Source organism: Phyllostomus hastatus, unplaced genomic scaffold (assembly GCF_019186645.2).
Source record: "Phyllostomus hastatus isolate PE091 unplaced genomic scaffold, TTU_PhHast_1.1 phas_contig_86, whole genome shotgun sequence".
NCBI lineage: Eukaryota > Metazoa > Chordata > Mammalia > Chiroptera > Phyllostomidae > Phyllostomus > Phyllostomus hastatus.
Window position 1 is genome coordinate 69,706,901 of NW_025333977.1, and position 23,865 is coordinate 69,730,765.

At 38.7% G+C, this 23,865-nt stretch overlaps 1 long non-coding RNA gene across 3 annotated transcripts in view; it reads left to right on the forward strand.

The window, feature by feature from the left end:
* Positions 1–23,865, forward strand: part of LOC123827264 — a 100,850-nt gene that overhangs the window by 37,102 nt on the left and 39,883 nt on the right. For 2 of the 3 annotated variants that reach the window (XR_006787209.1, XR_006787207.1), the window contains exon 2: positions 12,842–13,006. This is a non-coding gene — a long non-coding RNA (uncharacterized LOC123827264). Of the gene's footprint in view, positions 1–12,841; positions 13,007–14,419; positions 14,522–23,865 lie in introns of those variants that run through there. The other variant, XR_006787208.1, reaches the window with a different exon arrangement.

The window sequence follows — 23,865 nt, forward strand, 5'->3', positions numbered from 1 at the left end:
TTCATGAGGCTTGCTGGCAGTGGTCCTTCACCTCAAATGGAAATTTCAGAAGTTTCTGTACTGCTCACAAGAGTATTCCTGGAGTTGAGTAGCAGAAAGTGAGGCCAAGCATAATGTAGTGACTCTGCTGAACACAGTCTGTCTCCAGGAACTCATCATCATCATTAAATAGTATTTATTAAAAGCCCACACGCATATGGTACAGAACAAACCACATTAAACAAGAACAGTTGGGTTGCTGGTCCTCTGGAGGGCCACAATTCAGAACACTAAAGAATAGACTTCTGCTTCTGTTAGGCTGTGTTCTGACAACCCAAGAACACTGAGAAAGGAGATTACTTACACAGTGGCTAATATTAATGCAAATAATAATAATTTGTACATTAATATAACATTGATTTCAATAAGTATCATTAATTAAAGACTTTCTCAGTGCCAGGTCCAAAAATATTTGCCTTTGCAATTAAAAAATATCATTATTGACCTCAAGTGCAAAGAAGGAGATTTCACTTATATATGTTTTTTATGTAAGAGGTAGCTGATGCTTAAGCAAATTAAATAATTTGCCCATGAACACAAAGCCTCTAGGTAGCAGAGCCAGGACTTGAGATTATGTTTATTTAAATCTAAGGACAAAGCTCTACCATATTGAAGTTGGCCTTGGGTAAGTTAGTAAAATATTTATTATTTATAATAAAATATTTATATTTATAATATAAGTTCTATACTTTTTACATAGCAAGAATGTTTATATATGACTTTAATAAAGTTCAGAAACCACCTTTCAACTCTATTTAAAATTATGCCATTCCTACTAACAGGGTTAAGATTTTTTTTTTTGGCATGGCAAACAGGAGAAGTGGCACTAGTGAGTCTCAGAGTCTGTGATTAGTTTATTCACCAAACTGAATGAAGAAGACTGACCTAGAAAACTGGTCAGAATCACCTAGACTGCAGAATTTTTAAAATATTTCTTTCTATAATAACCTGCCCTGATTATAACCCTCAGATTGGAGGGAGGAAGATTCAAGAATTCCAATTTGTTTTCTTTGGTATTTATCCTGCTTAGTGTTCTCTGACATTGATTTGAGGAACTCTCAATCATTTTTTCAAACATTTCTTCTGTTCCCACCTCTCTTTTTCTTCTGGTCTTTTCATTACACACAGTGTATTATACCTTTTGCTATTGCCCCATATTCCTTGGATACTCTGTTTTTTTAAAGTCTTTCTTCTTGACTTCTAGTCAAAATGGAAATGTAGGTATATGCGACTCACCTCCTTGCACAAGCACAGCAAAATTATAGCTAAGCTATAGAACAAATACCATTCAGAAACATTAGAAAATCAAGCTGTATGGAAGCCTGACAACTAAGGAAGAAACCACATTCATTCAGAGAGGTAGGAGGGGTGGAAGGGCAGGTGTGCAGAGACATGGATGGGCTGGTCCCAAATCCACATGTGGCAGATATAAAATGGAGGGATATCTCAGGAGCCAGGAATGCCAGTCCCACACTAGACCACTCAGCTCAGGGTTCCAGTGTCAGAAAGATAAGTCCCCATAACTTCTGGCTATAAAAACCACTGGGGGTTGGGTTGGCAGAAAAAAATGCAGGATTCTCAGGCATCTCCTTTTGGAGGATGCTACACATGGACTTACTCTGATTCACTCCCTCTGGGTTCCAGCACCAGGGCAGTACCTTGAAGGACATCTGTGGCATATGGGAAAGAATTGAAGTGTATGGTTGGGGAGAGAGCTGGGGAAGCTGAGACCAGGTCCCATACCTTTCACTGAGTGGCTTCAGGCCCAACAATAGCAGCAGACATCTGTAGCTTGCTTTAGAGCTTATGTCAAGGGGTCCTAGATGGAACAGAGGTGGAGGCTGACCTTGGCCTGCACCACCTGGGAAATACCAGAGCCTACACACACCCAGCAGACAGTTACATACCATATCTGAGCACCACCTAACTACCTCCATAAGCTGTGGAGGAAAGTGGTTCCTGGCCAGGGGTGACATGTAGTACTACCAGCTGTCTGGACTAGATAAATCCATCCCATATTGACCTGCTGACAATAATCAAGAATCATCTACAAGAGGAGGGAGTACTCAGCCCACATAGAGGACATATTCAAATACTCAGGTTTGGGGGTAGGGGAGGCTGTGCCACTGGAAACTACAGGACATCTACTACATTAGGCCACACTACAAGGACATGGAATCCAAGCAGATGTACCTAATGCACAGAAACAAATACAGGGAGGCTGCCAAAAATGAGGAGAAAAGAAATGTTGCCCAAATGAAAGAATAGAACAAAACTGCAGAAAAATAACTAAACAAAATGGAGATAAGCAATCTACCAGATGCAGAGTTCAAAACACAGATTATAAGAATGCTCAAGAGACTCAGTGGGTACTTCAAAAGCATAAAATGATCTAATCAGAATTAAAGGATACACTAATGGAAATAAAGAACAATTTACAGGGAATCAACAGCAGAGTGGATGAAGCCAAGAATCAAATCAATGATTTGGACCATAAGGAACCAATCCCCCCCCCCCCAGCCCCCAAAAAGTGACAAATCAATCAGAACATCAAGAAGAAAAATTTAAAAAATGAGGACAGCGTAAGGAGCCTCTGGGACAACTTCAAGCATTCCAACATTTTCATCATTGGATACCAGAAGGAGAAGAGAAAGAGTAAGAAATTGAAAACATATTTGAAAAAATAATAAAAGAAAACTTTCCTAATTTGGTAAAGGAAATAAATATACAAATCCAGGAAGCACAGAGAGTTCCAAACAAGATGGATGCAAGGAGGACCACACCAAGACACATCATAATTAAAATTCCAAGGGGTAAATATAAAGAGAGAACCTTAAAAGCAGCAAGAGAAAAACAGACAATTACCTACAAAGGAGTTCTAATAAGATTGTTATCTGATTTCTCAAAAGAAACTCTGCAAGCTAGAAGGGACTGGAAAGAAGTATTCAAAGTCATGAAAAGCAAGGACCTACATCCAAGATTGCTCTATCCAGCAAAACTATCATTTAGAATAGAAGGGCAGATAAAGTGTTTCCCAGACAAGGTAAAACTGAAGGAGTTCATCATCACCAGCTAATTATTATATGAAATGTCAAAGGGACTTATTTAAGGAAAAGAAGATCAAAACTATGAATATCAAAATGGCAATAAATAGCCCTGGCTGGTGTAGCTCAGTGGATTGAGTGTGGGCTGGGAACCAAAGTGTCCCAGGTTCGATTCCCAGCCAGGGTACATTCCTGGGTTGCAGGCCATAACCCCCAGCAACCGCACATTGGTGTTTCTCTCTCTCTCTGTCTGTCTCTCCCTGTCTGTCTCTCTCTCTCTCTCTCCCCCCCCCTTCCCTCTCTAAAAATAAATAAATAAAATCTTTAAAAAATGGCAATAAATACATAACTAGCAACAATTGAATCTAAAAAACAAACTAAGCAAACAAGCAGAGCAGAAACAGAATGATAGAAATGGAGAACATTGGGATGGTGGCCAGTGGGGAGAGGTGTCTGAGGGGTGGGGGAAAAGGTGCAGGGATTAAGAAGTACAAATTGGTAGTTACAGAATAGGCAGAGGGATGTTAAGAGCAAGTATAGGAAATGGAGTTCCCAAAGAACTTATAGGCATGGCCCATGAACATGAACAAAGGAGGGGGATTGTAGAGGGAGTGGGGGGTGCTGGGTAGAGGTGAAAAGGGAGAAAATGGAACAATTATAATAGCATAATCAATAAAAACTAAAAAATAAAAAAAATAAAGTCTTTGTTCACTTTGCTTTTCAACTCTGGTAGTTCCTTTTGATATATTCTCAAGCGATTCCCAGAGATTCTTTCCTCAGCTATGTCCTGTCCATTAATAAACCCGTGAAAGGCATTTTTTTTTTCTGTTACAGTGTTTTGATCTCTAGCATTTCCTTTCAGTTCTTTCTTAGGATTTCTATCTCATCTGTTCTTGCATGCCATCTATTTTATCCATTAAAACCCTTAGCATACTAATAATAGTTTTAAATTCCCAGTCTGATAATTCCAATATTCCTGCCATATCTGATTCTGATGCTTGTTCTGTCTTTTCAAATTGCTTTTTGCCTTTTGGTATGCCTTGTAATTTTTCTTGATAGCTGTACATGATACACCAGGTGAAAGGAACTGCTGTAAATAGGCCCTTAGTAATATGTAGTGAGCTACAGAGGAGAATGTGTCCTATAGTCAGTCCTATGATTGGTGTTGGTAAAATACCTATGAGTAGGTATTTTAGTGAGGCTATATGCCTTTGAACTGTAAACTTCACAAGTGCTTCTCAGTTTTTTTCTCCCCCTTTTAGGTGGAACAGTATGACTAGAGCTGAGTGAAGTTTCTCCCTTCCCCCACATCAGTTAGGTTTTTATAATACCCAGCAGTTTAGGCTCTGCTTAATTAATTTCCTTTGAAGGAATTTCATTTTAAAAATGAAATATTCTGGGGTATTTCAGAATAGTTCCTCCCCACCCCCTTTGCCTGAAGAGAAGAGGATTTTTCTCCAACATTTCTGAGGGAATCTGTTTGAGCTCCTAGAGGTAAATCTCACAACATTGTGGGGCACCCCTATGACTGGATTGCCTCAGAGATTTTAACTCATACTTGTCCATGCTCAGTCCTCATTAATTCATCAATTGCAGTTTCAGGTTTCCTGCCTGGCACCTGGTTCCCAAAGAGAGTTTCTGCTCCTGAAATCCATGACTCCCCATATTTACCTGTCTGCCTCTCTAATCTTGGGAGCAGCGGTTTACATGGTGTCTTTGTCTGTTACACATACAAGATGAGTTGTTTATTTTTCAGCCTGTTCAGATTTTTACTTGTTAAGATGGAGTACCAACTACTGAGCTTGTTATATGTAGAAACAAACTAAACCCCCTTCCCCGAATGTTTTCTCTTTACTGTTTTTCCCCCCAGTTAAAGCAGAGAGCTGACTGAATAGTAGTTGTGTAATTGTGCAAAACAATATCCATTTTGGGAACCAAGAGCTGTCTCTGCCCTTGAGGCTGAACACAGTGAGTGGTAGCATGGAAGGGAGGCAGATGAAACTTAGAATAGACCAGTGCACTAACTTAAAGGTACAGACAGATTCAGGGGTGGGGGTTGTGCAGGTGACAGAACACACCTTGAGCTATGAGAAGGTTTCTCTCCTTAGCCAGAAGCTAAGTTTTCTTTCCTTAGCCTTTGTATGGCCCTCCCTGTTTTTATTTACTAGTGGCTAAGCAATACTAATTTCTCTATTTATATTATAATACAACTTATTCAGAGAAGAAAGTTAAGAAGGCAGACTAGGCGAACACAGCTTAAGTCCTCACACAGACACATGAAAATTACAACTAAACTACAGAACAACCATTATTCAGAACCACCAGAAATTGAGCTGAATGGAAGTCCTACAACTATGGAATTAAAGAAGAAATCACATTGAGACTGGTAGGAGTGGAGACATGGAACAATCTGGTTCCACACCCACATGTGGATGATAAACATTGGGAGGGATATATCAAGAACAAGATGTCCTAGCCCCTCCCAGCCCAGGATTCCAGGGCCAGGCAGATAAGTCCCCAAAACTTCTGACTGTAAAAATCAGTGGGAATTGAGGATGTGGAAGACAGAAACTGCTGAATTCCCAGGCAGTTCCTCTTTAAGGGCCTGCACATTGAGTTACCGAGAGAAAAAGTTTGGGGGAAGAGGCATATGGATATATCTGTCATGGGGAAAAAAGTGTAAGTCTTTTTATCAGATGTTAAATCTTACCAGAGTATCAACCCTCAAATAAGTACGAAACACCAGTAGATACAGTGTCTTGGCCAGTTGTTGTCAGCCAGTGTTAGCCATTGGTCTCCCCAGTGCTGGCACAGTGAGCTGCAAGTGGCAGGGATGGAGGTTACACAAGAGCTCAACAGCATGGGCTCCGACTCCACAAGTGGGTTACTATCGCCGCTGAATGTCCAAAACCCAACCAGGACACTTCTTCCCAATATTGCCCATGAAACAAAAGCCTTAATTTATGTGTCTGTGGAGAGCAACAGATGTTTTTGTCCATAAGGTCATGGTAAAAAGCTTTTGCACCTGGGGAAGTGAGTAGAAAAAACCTCTATCCCTGAGAGAGGGGCAGGTATACATTTGTGCTGGGTCTAGAACTACAGCTGGAGGAGGGGCAGGATCACTTAGAGTGACATACCCTCCAAACCTAGGGACACAGTGTATCTAACACTGAGTCTTAATTAAAACAGAGGCTTTCACTACCACCCTCCACTCAGCCACCACCACCAGCACCACCCACCCCCTGCACTATGCCAACAAGTATAAAGTAACAAATACCAGTGGAAAACTCTTGGGAGAGTTGCAAGGGTCTCGACCTATACTTTCTCTGAGGTTAATGTAAAGGAAAGATCTAAGGCTCAGGGTGAATTACATCTTGAGAAAACTCCTCTAGGCAACCTGTCCACACCCTAAACTCAAGGTATTGCTACAGTATTTGAAGCCTGAGGTGCACTGAGGGTAACCAAAGCAACAACAAACTTCTAAATACACCCTTCTTCAAAGAATTTACGTGGATAGTAAACAAACATGAAAAGATGCACAACTTCATTAGCCATCAAGGACATGCAAATTAAAACCAAAGTGAGATATTATTTCATATCTATTGAAATGGCTAAAAAAAGTAACTGACAATACTAGATGCTGACCAGATTGGAGCAATTGTAACTTTTGGGGCACTGTTGGTAGATATGCAAAAATCTGTGGTCACTAGAAAGAGGCAGTTTCTTACAAAGTTCAACATAAACTTTATGAATCAGAAATCCTTGTAAGTATTTATCTGAGAGAAATGAAATTTATGTTCACACAAAAATCTATATGGAAATGCTCATAGTAGCTTCATTCATACTTGCCCAAACTGGAAACAACTGAGATTGTCCTTTAGTTAAAGGGTAAACAAACTGATCCACTTAAGCAGTGAAAAGAATGAATTCACACAAGAATGACGAATTTGCTAAGTGAAAGCAGCCAGACCCCAAACCTCACATATTTCATGACTCCATCACATGTTTGGGAAAGGCATTACTATATGGATGAAAAAACAGGTTAGTAGTTGCCAGTAGTTGTCAGGGATAAGTGGTTGACTACAAGGACGGAGCATGAGGGAATTTTTTGCTGTGATGGAATTGATCTCTATCACGATTGTAGTGGTGTTATAGGACTCCATTTATTTTTTCAGCACCCATAGAACTGTAAGTCACCAAGAGTGACTTTACTGTAAATAAATTGAAAAATTAAGAAGAAATTCTCCAATTGCAAACAAGTTGAAATGACCAAAATTTAAAGACTTAAACTTTAAGACTAACCAGGTAAAATCTTTAAACATTAGTAAAATTTCTATAATATACAAAAGCCTCACAAAGATAAAAAATGAACAATAAACTGTTGAAATGACCAAAATTTAAAGACTTAAACTTTAAGACTAACCAGGTAAAATCTTTAAACATTAGTAAAATTTCTATAATATACAAAAGCCTCACAAAGATAAAAAATGAACAATAAACTGTTAAAATATTTGCAGTATATACAATAAAGAATTAATATGATTAATATGTTAAAACTGAGTATATTGCAATAAATTAAGAGGCATAAGATAGAACCTGAAATTTTTCAGTAGAGGAAAGATGTTGACTACAAAAGATAATAAAATACTTTTTTCTTATAGTAATAGAGATACAAGTTAAAATGAAATATATTTCAAATATCAAATTAGGATAAGTTTATAAAAGGTAATATTACAACATGGTTAAGGCTGGATTTGTGAAGCTGTAAATTGGTGTAACTTTTCTGAAAAGGAATTTTACAAAAGACATGAGTGGCCTTGAACATATTCTTACATTAATCCACACATTCTTCTTGGATTCTAAAGATATAATTCTATATGTAATGTGTATGTGATATGTATACATATTTATATATGCACAGAAATTCCAATGGAAGAGATATTTATAATGTAATACACTTGAAAACAATCAAATTTTTTAATAATAAGTCTAGGTAAATTATAATATGTTGCAAAATGGTATATTGTGCAGGTACACAGTGTTAATATGAGGCATCTTAATAATAGTTAGAACATTAAAATAGTCCAGATAAAACTCAGTATCATATGCTGTCAATACACATGACATAGACTTCACCAGTGTATTAAAATGTTCATTTCCACCTGGTGGAGTCATACATAAATAATTTTCTACGTTTTAAAAATATATTTCTACCCTTGTCAAAGCAGCTTTTTTTTTGTAATGACACCATTTTATTTCAAAGAGTACCCTGGGGCTGAAGAATCGTCTATTTCTGGCCCCGAGCTGCCCAGACTGAGGTGAAGGGTGGATACACAGGAGCAGATTTCCTCCCTAAGTGTCCCAGGAGGTGCTGGGCCATTAGTGATCCATTTGGCTGCTTTGGCTCTACTGAGCAGGGTCCAGGGTGCCTTCTTGGAAACCTTACCCAGGATCACAATTGTTATCTCAAACTGGGAAAGAAGAATGGGGTGTAGCATGTGGGACTGCGGTATAGGGTGTTTTCTCTGAGGATATGACAATGAAAACATCTTACAATTATCAGAACTGGTTGGGATGCAGTCTGGTGATATTTAAACACAGACACATGCACACACACACACCCTCAAAACAAACAAACAAAACACAAGCACAAGTTCTTTAACCCATCAGTCTCTATCCTGCAAATCTAACTGTAGGAATGACAGCCCTGGCATCTAAAGATACATATGCAGTCTCTTCTGCTATAATGCTTTACTTTGAAAATGTGAATTTGTTCCTATGCAATTGACATATTAGGGAACGCTTTGAGCATAACCTGTTTCACTTTGGCTTATACACAATTTCCTTTGCAAGAAATACTAAAGGATGGCAGGAAACTGCACCCAGCTGAACCAAGCTGCCTGGGAAAACACAAAATACAGACACCTCATACAGCTCCAGCTACCTCAGTCCACTGTGTGTGCGAGCCACACCCATCCACATCTGGTGTTATATAACTTCCCATCTGATTTCAGATAGCTCTCCTTTCCCCACTTCACAATAACTCACAACCACCCTTCTGATACCCACTTCCTCAAGCAAATTGCAGGTCTTTTTCAAGGTCAAGTGCCATGTTTACTATAGGATTTATGTATTTCTTGACCATTTATCACCTGTAGTATTGTGCTATCATTATTTTTAGGTTCCTATGTATTTTATTTCTCAACTAGTTGCCTCCTTTGGAGGTTTTGGTACATTGTGCCCCCTTAGCACATGCTACTTTCCAGAAGCCCTGTAGTTTTTATTACACAATTCTGCAAATCCAGGGGATTTTAAGGTATTTTTATCAAGCTACAGCAGAATTTAGTATAGAAAACTATTTATTGCAGCTTTGTTTGTGGGGCCAAAAAGAGTGGAAGCAAATTAAATGCCCTTAATAGGGATGTGATTGAATAAAGTGGTTTATTCATGCGATGGAGCACTGCAAAGCCTTTTAAAAACATGGGTTAGCTTTACAATGGCACCTTAGAGTGGTTTCCATGGTATTATGTAGCTGTACTTATTGAGCACCAACCATACAGCAGACATGATATTATTTTGGTGTTTAATTTTCCTAAGTGGAGGATACAAAAATAAATAAATGCAATGGGAGATTTAAAAAACTAACAGACAAACATAATCCTAGACAAGTCAGGTCTTCCTAATTTGTTGCAGGATCCAGGGTCATACATAATCCACTGTAATACCAATTTGACTGACTTCTCTAGGGCCAGTGGGCTGCCCTGAAAATAAAAGGTGGTGCTTTGGGAATATAACTGAGAAAGGGGCACTGTGCCCACTTAAAGTCTAAGTGTTTTAGACACAGTGAGGAAGATAAAATGCACACATGAAGAACATCAGTGCAAAAAAGTATGCAACAGATGCTAACTAAGAGGTGTAAATGAGATGTCCTAGGCCTCAGAAGCTTCCTTTCCTGGCTGAAGCCTGCAGGAAATCATCATGAAGGAGATGGACATAAGATATTTTTTAATATATAGATGGGCCTTTTATGTCAAGGTTTTAAAAGCAGAGTTTGAGGGAACACAATGTGTATTTTAAATAGTGATAGTCTAGAGGAGTTGGAGTTAATTTTATAAACATGGGTGTACCGAATCAGTGTGATAGTTGAATACCAATCCAAAATCACAGAGGAGAAAATGTGAGTGAACATGAAGGTTGCAATCTGATTTCAGGGAGAACCACAATTAGTCATCTTACATATGTTCTCCCTTTGAATCTGTCACTCAGAGGAACTACTGGAGAACTCCAGTGGACTGTTCTAGTCATTAACTGTATCTGTGACACTGAGGAAAGCACTTCACCTTTCTAGGCTTGAGGTTTCTCACTCATCTTAGAAATGAAGATGTTGAATATGATGCTCTCAGTTTTAGTGTTCTACAGTTCTTTGACAGACCAGCTTCAATTCCAAGGATCTGCAGGAACCATGCTGCTTTGTTTCTGCCCTTCAACTTTACTGAAATATGGGCTTTTAGAATCTGAATTTATCTGGCATAAAAGAACAGATATCGAACGGAGCCTCTTCTTTAGATGAAAGGCAGTCATGAGCTGGCACATTCTAATATGTTGGTCACACCCACAAAATCAGTACATTCTCTTTGCAGGAAGAAAGCGTAATGAATAGGTGTAATTTATGAGATAGTTACTATAACAATTCAGACATTTTGAGACTGTCCCCATGATTTCAACAGAGAAAATTCATTATATGAAGCCATGAATGCTAATTCTTGCTCTCTTCCAATGGCCTCAGAGATGTGTATATGCTCGGGTTTCCTCTATGCTCATGTTTGTTAAAAACACACGTACATATACACACACACATTTCCCACACGCTACGTTGAAAACATTTTGTCTTCAGGCAGCGATTTTCAACCCTTTTCATTTCATAGCACACATAAGCCACTAAAATTCTGAGGCACACCAAAAATTTATATATTTTTTGCTGATCTAACAAAAATAGATATAATTTTGATTCATTCACATTAGAAGAATATTGTTGTGTTGGCTGTTGTCATTTTTGTTTCAACTTGACAATCTAAGGGAAAAAGATCAGTGTTCATGACTAAATTGTCAGGTTTTGCATGTTTTAAAAATTCTTGGGTCACACTGGTTGAAAATCAACTGTTTTAAGGAATAAGAATATAGAGATAAAATGTATGAAAATCAGAATTATAAGGTACTTGTTGTGTATGCACATAACTTCTTTTTTATTGAATGTTTGGGGTTATAACAGTTAATACAATTATATAGCTTTCAGGTGTACAATTCTATAATATATCATTTGTACATTGTATTGTGTGTTCACCATACAAAATCTAGTCTTCTTCCATCACCGTTTATCCCGTTTATCTTCTACCTGCCCCCACACACCTTTCCCTCTGGAAATCACTAAACTGTTGTCTCTGTGAGTTTTTTTAATGTTTAATCCCTTCTTCTATTTCACCCAGCTCCCCAGCCCTGCTCCCATCTGACCGCTGTCAGTCTGTTCTCTGTATCTATGAGCCTGCTTCTATTTTGTTTATTTTGTTCATTAGATTTCACATATAAGTAAAGTCATATGATATTTGTCTTTCTCTAGCTGACTTATTTCACTTAGCATAAAACCCTCTGGGTCCATCAATGTTGTCACTAAAGGTAAGTTTTCCTTTTTTTAATGGCTGAATAGTATTCCATCGTGTAAATGTACCACAACATTTTTATCCATTCATGTACTGATGGGCTTTTGGGCTACTTCCAAATCTTTGCTATTTTAAATAATGCTGCAATGAACATAGGGGCGCATATATTCTTTTAAATCAGTGTTTTGGATTTCTTTGGATATATTCCTATAAGTGTAATCACTGAGTCATAAGGTAGTTCTATTTTTAATTTTTTGAGGAAACCTCATACTGTTTTTCACAGTGGCTGTAGCAGCCTGCATTCCCACCAACAGTGCACTAGGGTTCCCTTTCTCCACATGCTCTCCAACACTTGTTTGTATATTTATTGATGATAGCCATTCTGACAGTGTGAGGTGATATCTCATTGTGGTTTTAATTTGAATTTCTCTGATGATTAGTGACACTGAGCATCTTTTCATAGTATTTTATATTTAGGAAGCAAGTTACAAGATTTCGTTAGACTTTTTTTCTTTTTTGGAGTTAGTGAGAAAGAGCTGAAATAAGTCTTTAATGAAAGGGCAACTTACTAATAGATTTGTTTTCTGTTTCAAACTCTCTTGTTGAAGGTTAGGAATAGGATGATTAGCATAGTCTCATTTCTCTGCTGAGGGGATTCTAATAGGCAGGTAGTTTCCAAAGCCCTTTAGCTTATCAGGTTCATGATTGTTATGGACAGTTTCCTTTGAAAAAGTCATGAATTTGTAACAGATGAAATACTTATATGTGAGGGGGGACCCCCCAGAAAAGGAATTATCTTCTGGAGGGTAGACCCTTTATGGTACAGGGTTTCCCCACTAGGTGAGTGTTCCAGGAATCTATCTATATCAGTGCACCAGCTAGTGGTGTTGTGAGAGACTGTGTTTGGCTTCAATAAACTTTTTTTTTGAAGATTCTTTCAACACACTTCCCCATTTTATGATGGGTGATTTACAAGCACACCTGCCCCCACCACGCTGCATGTTCAGCAGTTTTTGACCAAAAACAGCATGACCCCTGTGCCCCACCCTCCCTATTCACCTGATCTCTACCCAAGCGACATTTTTTTTGTTGTTGTTTCCCCAGATGAAAAAAGCCCTCAGAGGGAAATGTTTTGCCGACGTGGAAGAGGTGGAATGAAAGATGGCAGAAGTACTGAAAGGCATCAATATTGATGATTTCAAAAACTGTTTTGAGCAGTGGAAAAAATGTCTCAATAGGTGTATTGTATCACATGAAGAACATTTGAAGGTGAGTGAAGTTTAAACACGTATGAACAAATACACGATGTTTTTTTATTTTTTATTTTAATTGTTGTTCAAGTACAGTTTTCTGCCTTTTACCCCACCCCAGCCCATCCCCCAGCCCTCCCCACCTCCCTCCCATCTCCACCCCCCCTTGTTATTGTCCATGTGTCCTTTATACTAGTTCCTTCAAACCCCTCTCCCCTTCCCCTGAAATTCCCCTCTGGTCACACTCCCCTCTGGTCACACTCTGGACTTTGAATACGTGATGTTTTTACAAGTAAATTCTGAGTGTTTTGGGGTCCCTCTCAAAATGTGAACAGACAATTTCTTTGAATGACTCTCAATTTAGAAATAGGTCTAGGAGATATATAAAACTAGTTTTAGCATAACTTAATTTGCTATGTACTCTTGAATGATTCAAACACACTTTGCCATTGAAAACATTTTCAAAATGACTCCTCAACTGAGGAAGAACTTGTCATGAAATACATTGCTAGGTAAATGTGAAACTACACTGGTAGCAAGCAGTTTTGAAGGAGGGCAGTAGTGCCTCTGACCCAGCAAGTCAGGATTTTATTTCTGTTGTTCTTGTTTTTGCTGACTTACAAGTGATTGCTGTGGCAATGTCATTTCCGCTTTTCTCTAATTCTCACTTTACAGGCTACTTTTTGAGGCAGAAATAATCTCTCAATTCTGGAACTAAAAAACCCATTCCTGAGTGGACATTGCTACCAATATTGCTATAAGAATGAATAATTTTGAATCTAAATATAGGGGTCCTGAGCAATAGTTACACATGAAAAAATCCTCAGAATTTAATCTTTTCTCATCATTGTTCAAACTTTCCATTCTAGGGTAGTGGAATCCTGGGATAGCCTTCTGCCTATGATTTCTATGTTCTTTTCTTGTTTTTCTTGTGCTTCTCCTTATTACAGAAAATATCTGACTAAATACTTTGTTGGCTCTTAGTCTCATTTAATGAAAATTGGGGTTGGCTGCAAGTTCCCGTGGGACCTGGTGACCAGGCCAAGGCCCCATTCAGACTGAGTCAGGAGGCTCCTGCCCTGGTGGGCAAACCAACAGAGGGCGGCACATGTTACCCTGGGCTTCACTGCTTGGTTCCAAGAAGAGGGCTTCTCCTCAATTATTTTATACTTCAGCTTGGTGATTTGCTTTGTCCAGGTCAGTTTGGAAGTGCCTGATATGACACTAATATTGTTTGTTTCTATTTATGTTGGATTGAGGGACCTGTTGAGGCTTTTTATTATTTTCTGATGAATAGTTGCATGTTTGCACTTTGGAAGTTTACTGACAGACTTGTCATGCAGCCTGGGACAAGATTATTTGGTCCTATTAGCTTTTGATTTTACTTGTGTCAATCAGATGAGTTACAGAAGTCAATTTCTTGTTTTTAAAGGCAGTTCGTTGTTTGTCAGAGTTCTGCACATGGCTGGAGGAAGATCTTTTACGCAGCTCAAGAAAACTTATAGTAAAAGGAATTTGGAAGCATGAATTCTTTCACTGGACTCTATCACTGAGTGATCTGAATTAAAGTCTCTACTTTCTGTCTCAAATTCTCTGTCTGGAATACAAGAATGTGGTAAACTATAGAGATGGTGTTATAACATTATATATAATGTTATAGAGATGGTGTTAAAAACCATACGTTTTAAAAATTTGTTTATTATTTTTAAATTTTTAAATCCTCACTCAAGGATATGTTTATTGATTTGAGAGAGAGAGAGAGAGAGAGAGAGAGAGAGGAAGAGAGAGAGAGAAACTTCAATGTGAGAGAGGATATGAAAAACATCTATTGGTTGCTTCCCGTATGCACCCTAACTGGGGATTGAACCAACAATCTAAATTCAATCCTAGTGTAGGTATGTGCACTGACTAGGAATTGAACCCACAGCCTTTTGGTGTATAAAACAATACTCCAACCAACTGAGCCAACTGGTCAGGGCAGTAGACCCTACATTTAACATAAGGCCTTGGTAAACCTTTCAAGTTCCCTTTAAAAAGATGCATATTTGAAGCTACATTTAAGTAAGCAAAAATTATTTATGAGATTTACCTTGAAAAAGTATGGGAATATATAAACCAATAATCATGTCTGAAACATTATTTGAAAACAGCTGGCAGCAAACTGTGTAGAAAACATCAGATATAATGCACATGGAGAATTCTCATCAGACAAGTGAATTAAATGGTAGATGGATGTATAAAATCCTCGTATATGGGGAGCTTGAAAATCTAGGCATTCATATTTACTAATTCTAAGGAAGGGATCTTGTGGCTAAATTTTCTATTGATTTGGATTAGCACAAACACACAATACCTGAATTGCTTTATTTTTCCAGTGCTTCTAAAAAGGATATTTTGTCTGTTCTGTGAACAGAAGTATATTAAGCTTGGGGCTAGAAATTTGGGCCTCATGTTCCACTGAACTCTTTAGAGGAGTCACAATACTCTTTTGGCAATATCTTTTGCATGTGCTTCTGTTTTGTGAACCTCCCTCCTTCTTGATCTGACCTTTTCAGTACCACATTAAACTGTCAGTTTCTAGTACTCATTTGGAACAGTCTCAGAGTGAGCATATGGATTTTATAGTAAGTCTTTAAACACCATTTTGACTCCTTGGTAACTTTTTTTGCATCATAATATTATGTGCATTATATTGGATCATGTATATTTTGCTGGGCAGCATGAGATTAGAATGTAATATAGAGTGTGTTTTAAAACCATTTGTGTAAAAAATGAGAATCTGGATGACTGCCATGGCAGCCTAGTCATTGACTGGCAGGATGGTAATGCACACCGCTGGCATAGACCATGCTTTGAAATAACTTAGTAGGAAGAATAAAACATCTTTACTGAAACCCAAGGGGCAGAGGGACACTTTCCATAACAGTTCTCTAGAACTTGAGCAAAGAAAATGAATACAGGGTGGGGCAAAATTAGGTTTACAGTTGTGAGTATGTGAAACACAGAGTTTATTCTTACAGTATTATTTATTAATCATTATGTTCTTTTCCATATGAACAGCTGTAAACTTTTGCCCCACCCTGTATTTATATACATGCTATGGAATGTATAAATGTATATCATTTAATTTGGGCTCTCCAAAAATAATTTAATAGAACATACAAAACAGAAAATTCCCTGTAGTTTTTAAGGACTTAAACTAATGCAGTTGTGGTTTCTTTTACAGTTTTTATCTTTGAAAACAACTCTGGAATGCTAATTACCAGGATATGTGTCAGGAACAAGGAGAACATAGATTTGATTTGGGTTCAGTTCATTCATGCTCCACTGAACCCTGGACTCAGGTAGTGGAAGAAGGTCTGCTGAGGCCTGGAGGACGGTCAGCTTAGGACCACCCACATGTTGTTCATAGGGAAACTCAAGCACAGATCATCAAAGGACCCCCACCAAACACTAATCCATTTAGCACATTCTGTTGCACAATGATTTATAATTTATAAAATGATTTCACATGCACGTCTCCTTTCGAGCCTTAAAAAAACCTCTTTTGTTTAAATACGACAAATACAAATATTCCAATTTTATAGGCAGAATAAGTTTTGCTCAGAGAGACTAAATAACTTGCCCAAAGTTACAGGATAGTAAGTAGTAGTTGGGCTCAATTAAAGTTTTGGGGACTCTTAAGTTCAGTGCTCAGCTTCCAAAAGATACAAGTAAGGTGAGGCAGAGAATACATCTGCAAATGGTAGAAACCACCTCTTTTTTGGTCTGTGTTTAACAACAGACTGAAGTGCTCTGAGACATATTAATTATTGAAATATCCAGATGCTCAAAATTCTCTTTCTTGCTAACTAGCTATATGGCTACTTTTGCTTTTGTCTGAGGGATGGAAAAGCATTTTCAATAATCCAGTCCATTAGTAACACCAGGTGTACTAGGAAAAGCATACCGCCGTTTTCAGTTGCAGAGCTCAATTTCTTCTCAGATGAAAATGGCCTTACTGTATTTGTATTTAATAAAGATTATGGTTTGTTGCTTAGTTAAGGGAACTTATAAGGAAGAGAAAAGTCTTTGGCATGGGAAGCTTTCCTTAAGCACTTTCCCTCTTCCTGCTCTGCCTCTCCTCTTATCAACTCCTCTCCAAAAATCCTGGGGATGAAACAAAATGGGTAGTCTGGCAAATGCTACCTGTGGAGTCAGAATTGCTTCCCAGAATCTTTTAATCAGTGCTACCTCATCTTTTGAATGTTTTAGCCTTCCTAGTATAATCCTAATTCTTTACATTGATCAAAATTCAAATGCCATTTCATGTAACCTAGGAGAATAACTGTTGAAGCTCCATTATTTCTCAGAGGAGTTGTATCTCTGTCCTTACCAGTCACTAAGTGCTTTCCTCCAATGGGCTGCCTCATAGAAAGGAGGAATCTACAGCCTTTTGACCCAATTTGAAAGGAAAATTTCCCAGGAAGATTTAATGGAAGAAAGTGAGTCAGAAAAGAGAAAGAATTGAAAAATGATTTTATATGGCAAAAGTAACCAGTTATCAATTCTGTGGTCACATAAGTAGTTTTGGTCACAGAAATTCAAAGACAAATATTGTTAAATTTATAATTGTCTATGTATATTATTTTTTATAGAAAACATCTTTATGAATATTTAGTAGTCCAGAAAGTTAAAATATATGTGAAGGCAAAAGTAGTTGATTTATTTATTTTTTACAGGGCATCCAATTTTCATTCTTATTTCTTGGTCTACTAAGCACAAACCATGGTATGCTTTGCTGAGCTGGGTAGTTTTGGGGAAGAAGAGTACACACTGATTCTTACCCTAAAAAAGCTACATTAAAGGAAGGTAAGCATAACACATTTAAAACAGATAGTGACTAAATTATATAAGACTAAAATGTTCAGACTACACAGAAGGGAGGCTTTTCTTGAACCATAATATAAAAAGGCTTTTTTTGAACCATAAACCTATAAAAAGGCTTTTCTTGAACCATAATAAACTTGATGAAATTGACCAGAGATTTTACTCATTTCAATGAGTTTTGGACACTTGCTTATTTTTCTTCTGTCAAGATTATTTTCAAGTAAGAGTACTCATTTGGGGGTGTCTGAACTTTAAGGAAAAGAGGGTGCTGCTGCTGCAGCTGGATAGGTGCGCGAGTGCCAGGCAGCTGCCTGAGGCCTCTGATAGGTGGAGCTGCGTGAGGCTTCACCGGTGGTCACTGCTGAGGAGACAATAGCTTGGCACACATGTTTCACTGAGTTCTAGTTAGAACCTGTGCTGGGCTTCTCACAATCAGCTAGATGCCACAAGTGTAACTGAAGACGTCTGGCCCCCTAATTTAGAGACCACTAGAAAAGCTCTTTCTCCATTAACCTCCTGCGTACATTTTGTAGGCTGTTTTTGGTACACATGATGAGGGCATCCTGGCAGTTGAGAAGACGTCATAAAGCTTTGGAGGCTCCCTGTTCCCTTAGACAATAGTCTAATGAAGTTTTTGTTTGTTGTTTGTTTTTTTCAGTAACATATCAAAGGAGAGAGAAATCACTTAAATCACTAAATAAACTAACACTACACCTGGAAGTTACATAAATTATCTATATCTGGACACTGCATTCTGCCTCTAGAGTGATTAATTAGCTGTGACAGACTCCATGCATGTTAAATGGTGGCTGCTATTTTTGAGGGCTCTAGGTTTGAGGGCTCTGTTTTTTTTCAGGTTTTTGTTTTTTATTTCTTTTACTTTTTTAAAATTTATTTTTAAATTACAGTTTACACTCAATATTATTTTGTATTAGTTTCAGTAGGTTTTTTTTTTTTAAACAAAAAGCCCATGACTTCCTTCAAGCAAGAAAATGATAGAAAATTAAAATTATCTTTTGGCCCATAATTCTTTGACTTGTAAAAAATATGCATCAGAGCCAACAAAAAGGGCAAGTAGTGTTATCTTTCTCTGTGTGTTTCTCTCTCTGTCTCTTTGTTAAGTCATATGTACCCCAAAAATTCATTATAAGGAAGGAAAATATCTATGTAAGAAAATTTTAGCAAAATTTTCTTCCTTTTTTTTGTGTGTGGGGGGGAACAGGGTAGACATAATAGTCTGTTATGTAAATAAAACAAACACTTTATACAAATTACTTTGTTGCCACCTTCATTTGCCCTAGAGGAGGGGAGGACTTACTGAGTACAAGCATATTTTCTGGGGTCTTTGTTAAAAAAAAACAGTGGAAAGAATGGGATATTTGGAAAATACATATTTTATATAGTTGGACAAGGACGGCTGGTTCATTTTTTTCTTCTTGCCAAGCCCTTTCCACTTATGATTCAAAAAACCACAGTTTGATATTGGATTTAGAACCAAATTTTCAAAGAAACACATTGCCAGGGAACATGCATGGAATTCCCACTGATACTAACATAAGGCACAAGAGGATGGAATCTGACCGCCCACTATGGTCTCGCCTTCTGGCAGATCAGGTAACCAGCTAAAGCTTGTTTATTTTTGTACATACCAACTATGTTGCTAGATTGTAAACTACTTGTGGATAGGTGCTTGCTTTATTTCTCTTTTTATCTTTTATACAGCTCTGTAAATAACACTCAGCACATACTCAATAATCATCTGTAAAATGCTATATTTAAAACTCCAATATCAGTAGACTGTTAGGTCTGTGTTGAGATCTGCTAGAAAGCAGATCTGCCAAAAAGTAGACACTAAGACAGAGTTACACTTCCAAGAAAAATTTAGGGGAACTGCCTCTTAGCAAAAATAGGGAGGAAGCTTGGAAAGACTGGGAGAGACCTCAGACTATAATACAGAACTGACCCTAAATGAAGAGGAAAGGAAGAAAGGAAGGAAGGGAAGGAGGAAGGAAGAAGGGGAGGGAGGGAGGCAGCTTGGTTGCTTGGAAACATGTTAAGACTGAAGTGCAGGTCTGAGAAAAGTTTGGCGAGGTCACTAAGGAGTGCTGAAGCCAAAGTTGCTTATCAAAGAAATCCCACATCCCCGAGGAAAGAGCCTGATGTAGTGTGATCCTGTTGCACTCAGTCATTTATTGGAAGTATCTGGTGGAAAGTGTGACTTTGGAGCAAAGGCAGCGATGAGATTTTAGAGCACAGCTGCAGGGGCTCTTAGTCAATTAGACTCCCGACAGAGGGAGATCCAGGAGGCATGATCTCCTGGCTACCACATAGTCCTTTCCTTGCTCAAAATTTGTTCACCTCCCCAGTGATAATGGATGAGCTCTGTTGGTGGCTGTGAAGATTAACTGAGATAACATATAAAGGACACAGCACAGAGCACACAGTGATTGCAGAATAAGAGTCATCTCTTTTCTTGTCATCATTAATGGTATTACCTGCCAAGCTACCTTTTACTGAACCTCATTGAGTACTAAGCACAATGATGGATACTTTTTATGCAGTGGGACATTGGTGGTAGACAGAATGGAGCTCAAATCCAGGATGGGGCACTTGTGAGCTGGGTGACCATACTGGGCACGTTATTGAAAGTTTCTGAGCCTCAATTTCCACATTTGTGAGACAGAGATAAAATACCAACAAGAGAGGGCGGTAAAGGGATTAGGAGAAATAAAGTACTGGTGCCTGGTACCTACCAGTGATACCATATGCAGTCCTTGTTATTATTCTTAAGGGTCACAAGGACCCATCAAAATTATTTGTCCTGATAGGCTGACCCGTACAGACGACATCAGTGAGGCTCCTAGGCCTGCAGGCTTTCTTTTGGGTTTGGCCAAAGGGAAAGCTTGCAGGAAGCTGTGGGAGGGGCACAATGGTGAGCCCAGGCCTGCTCCCTGTGAGACCTGGCTGTGTCTTTCTACCAAAAGTCAATAAAAAGATAGCAAACTCCATTCAACTCTTTCTCCTTCTGGATTCTGATAACTGCTTCTTCCCCTTTCTCTTTGAGGCAACTGGTGGTCAGACCTCAGCAGTCACGGTGTTCAGGTCATTGCACTCCCTATGTGCAGCTCCCCTACATCCATGCCTTTGTGAATCATGCCCCTGGAGTACACCCTCCCTTTGAATTATCTTTCCTGTTTAGACCACCAATGGATTATAGTCCCCCTTTCCTCAACCTCATGTCTTCTCTGTAAGACATATATGAGCATCAGATGTTATTTCAGTTAAAATTAAATAATGATCGTTTAAATAGGGAAGATGAAAGGCAAAGGAGGTGGTGAAGTGGTCCCATATTTGGAATATGGAACCAAAGTAATTAGTTTGATTTGAGAAAAACTTGCAAGTTCTTTCGAAGGACATGGTATTTGTAGGCAGCCATGCTGAGACCCGGGGCGAGAAGTGTGGACAAGAACTTCCACCCTTGGCTGCTGAACCCCCTGGGTGACTAAGCTTGTGTTCCTTAACCTCTCCGACCCTTAAATCAGAATGCAGACAGGCGACTGGAACCATTTTGGTTGTAATGATGCAGGCCAACAAAATACTGTCTGTGGAGGGAGATTTCATTTTTCAGTTCTTGAAAATGTGCTTTAAAATTTTTAGGCAAAGGACAAGGGTACCAGGGCAGATGATTTTTGTCTTCAGTGTGTGCTTGGATCCCACTTGGAAAATTTTCTGGCTGATGTTAGAACATTGCCAGGCAAGATCAGAGTGACTCCTGTTGAGCCCTTAGGGGGTGGTGGGAGGGCAGGAAAAGCCTGGAGCCCAGGAAGGGTTTTCCTGTTTTTCCAGCTGGTGTGAAGCCTAACAGCCCTAGAATAAAATAGCTTGAAATCAATGGCCCCAGGTATAAAAATGTTATTAAAGAAAGTAATGGAAAATCAGACACCATCAGTGTGAATGGGAAAATTGCAGCCAACAGACAATTTCAACAGATTTTCGGAGGATTTTTCAAGAGCTACTCAGATGAGATTCTGTATTTTCTTGGACCTCAAAGATCAGACATGGGGCCCATATGATACCTATACATTTGAGACAGATGACCTGTTCACACTTTGCTTTTTGGCATTGTGAACAAGCAAGGTAGAGCTCTCTCCTTGAGTGGGAGGTATTTCCCTAATGGATAAAGTAAAAGTGTTGGCTCCTTCTTTGGAAGGGGCCACACACCACACTAATTACTTATGTTTTAAAGGATGTGAGTGAAACTAGATAATCGAAAAGAAATTGGATTGGCTCTGCTTTTTTCTTGGGGAAGAAACTCAAAGCCCTCAGCAGCTGAAATAACAGATGCCAGGAATTAAAGAAGAGTAACAATGAAACCTACCTCTGTGAGTCCCTGATGTGCTTTGCCCTCCACCAGCTTTCACACATCGTTTTAGAACGCTCTGTGGCTTTCCTTCAGCTGCAATTACTCTCCATTTTGAAAGAACTGAGAGCATGTAAAACACAACACACATTTCATCATCACAGTGCAGTCACTCTCCTTAATCTCAGGTGCCAAGAAAACCAAGTGGGAGGGCACTGACCTCCCTTTGCCAGGTTGTGTTTAGAAGAAGAAATATAGAATTTGGATTGAATGTTCTTGATAAATGCTTACTAGCTATGCATTTTGGGCAAATGTCTAGTGGTGTAAGGCTTACCTGTAAAATGGGGTTATTGTTAATACTAACCTTGCGCAATCGCTGTAATGAGTAAAAGAAATGATGTAGGTAGACATACTTTATAAACTGTAATTTACCATGTAAGAAACTAAGTAAGTAAGAAAAATACTTTAATTGCCAGTTTTTTTCTTTTTGATAGATTGTAGTCACTTTTGGGATTTACCTCTGTGAAATCAATCCATTTATATCTATTAAGCATCTGCTTTGTGCAAGGCCTTGAGATGCATGGTGTGGAGGATAGGACAGTGACTAACACGTGATTCTGCTTCGGGCACTACAAACTAGTCAGGGGTTTAAGACACTCAAAAATAACTACCTTCCCATCACAATTTGTTTTTCCACTCCATGTGGCCCTAGTGGAATTGTCATCATGGAGCATTCTCCACTTTCTGCTTTTTCTCTGTTCTCAGAGTATAGTTAGAATTCTTCTATTTTAAACAACAGAAATGAACTCTGGTTGAGTTGAGCAAAAATGGGACTTTGGGTGGGACATTAGGTAATAGCAGAGTTAAAAGGCAGTAACTTAGGTAGGTTCCCCAAAAGCAGAGCCTGAGACAAGGATTGAGGTGCCCCATGGTTATTAAGGTTTTGATTTGCTCTCCAGGAAAATTTGTAGCAGTATAGGGAAGGGCGAGGAGCTAAGCAAGGATGGGGTCTTAGGTAAAGACTACTGTTAGTTTGGAAGTGTATATCTTAAGGCAAGGAGGCTGGATTTTTATACCTTCCTATCAGTCACTCATTGACTGCCTTGGGATGGGAGATACCAAAACCTTCCACGCATCTTTGAGCGATGTTTCAGTCAGCCAAGGACAATGCTCTGGAGAAAGTTGCTAGATACAGTTCACACAGCAGCTGGGTAATGAAGACACTGGCTGGTAATGAGGACATAGGTAGGACACCTCAGCATCTACTAAAAGAAGGCAAGAAGGTAAGACTCAGAAAAGGTCAAGACCCAGAGTGCTCTGGGGGAAAGAGTGGATCTCAGTATCAAGAATGAATTATTATGGTATTGGAATGAATGAGCCTAAAAAATTTTCTTATTAATGGAACACTTGGCTTAAATTCTAAGTACAGAGAGAGGGACTCTGATTAGATCTTTAAATAGAAAAGTTGCTTTTTTCTGTAGGTCACTCATTTGTGAATACACAAAATTGGAATAGGAGGAGATAAGTCTGAAATAGGAAATAATGAGCCCATGCCCAGAAAGGGACAGAGCTGAGAGATGGAGTCTAAGATCTGATATCTTTAGGCCTGACTCCATCCATGATAAAAGCAGCATCATTCTGCTCTGGCT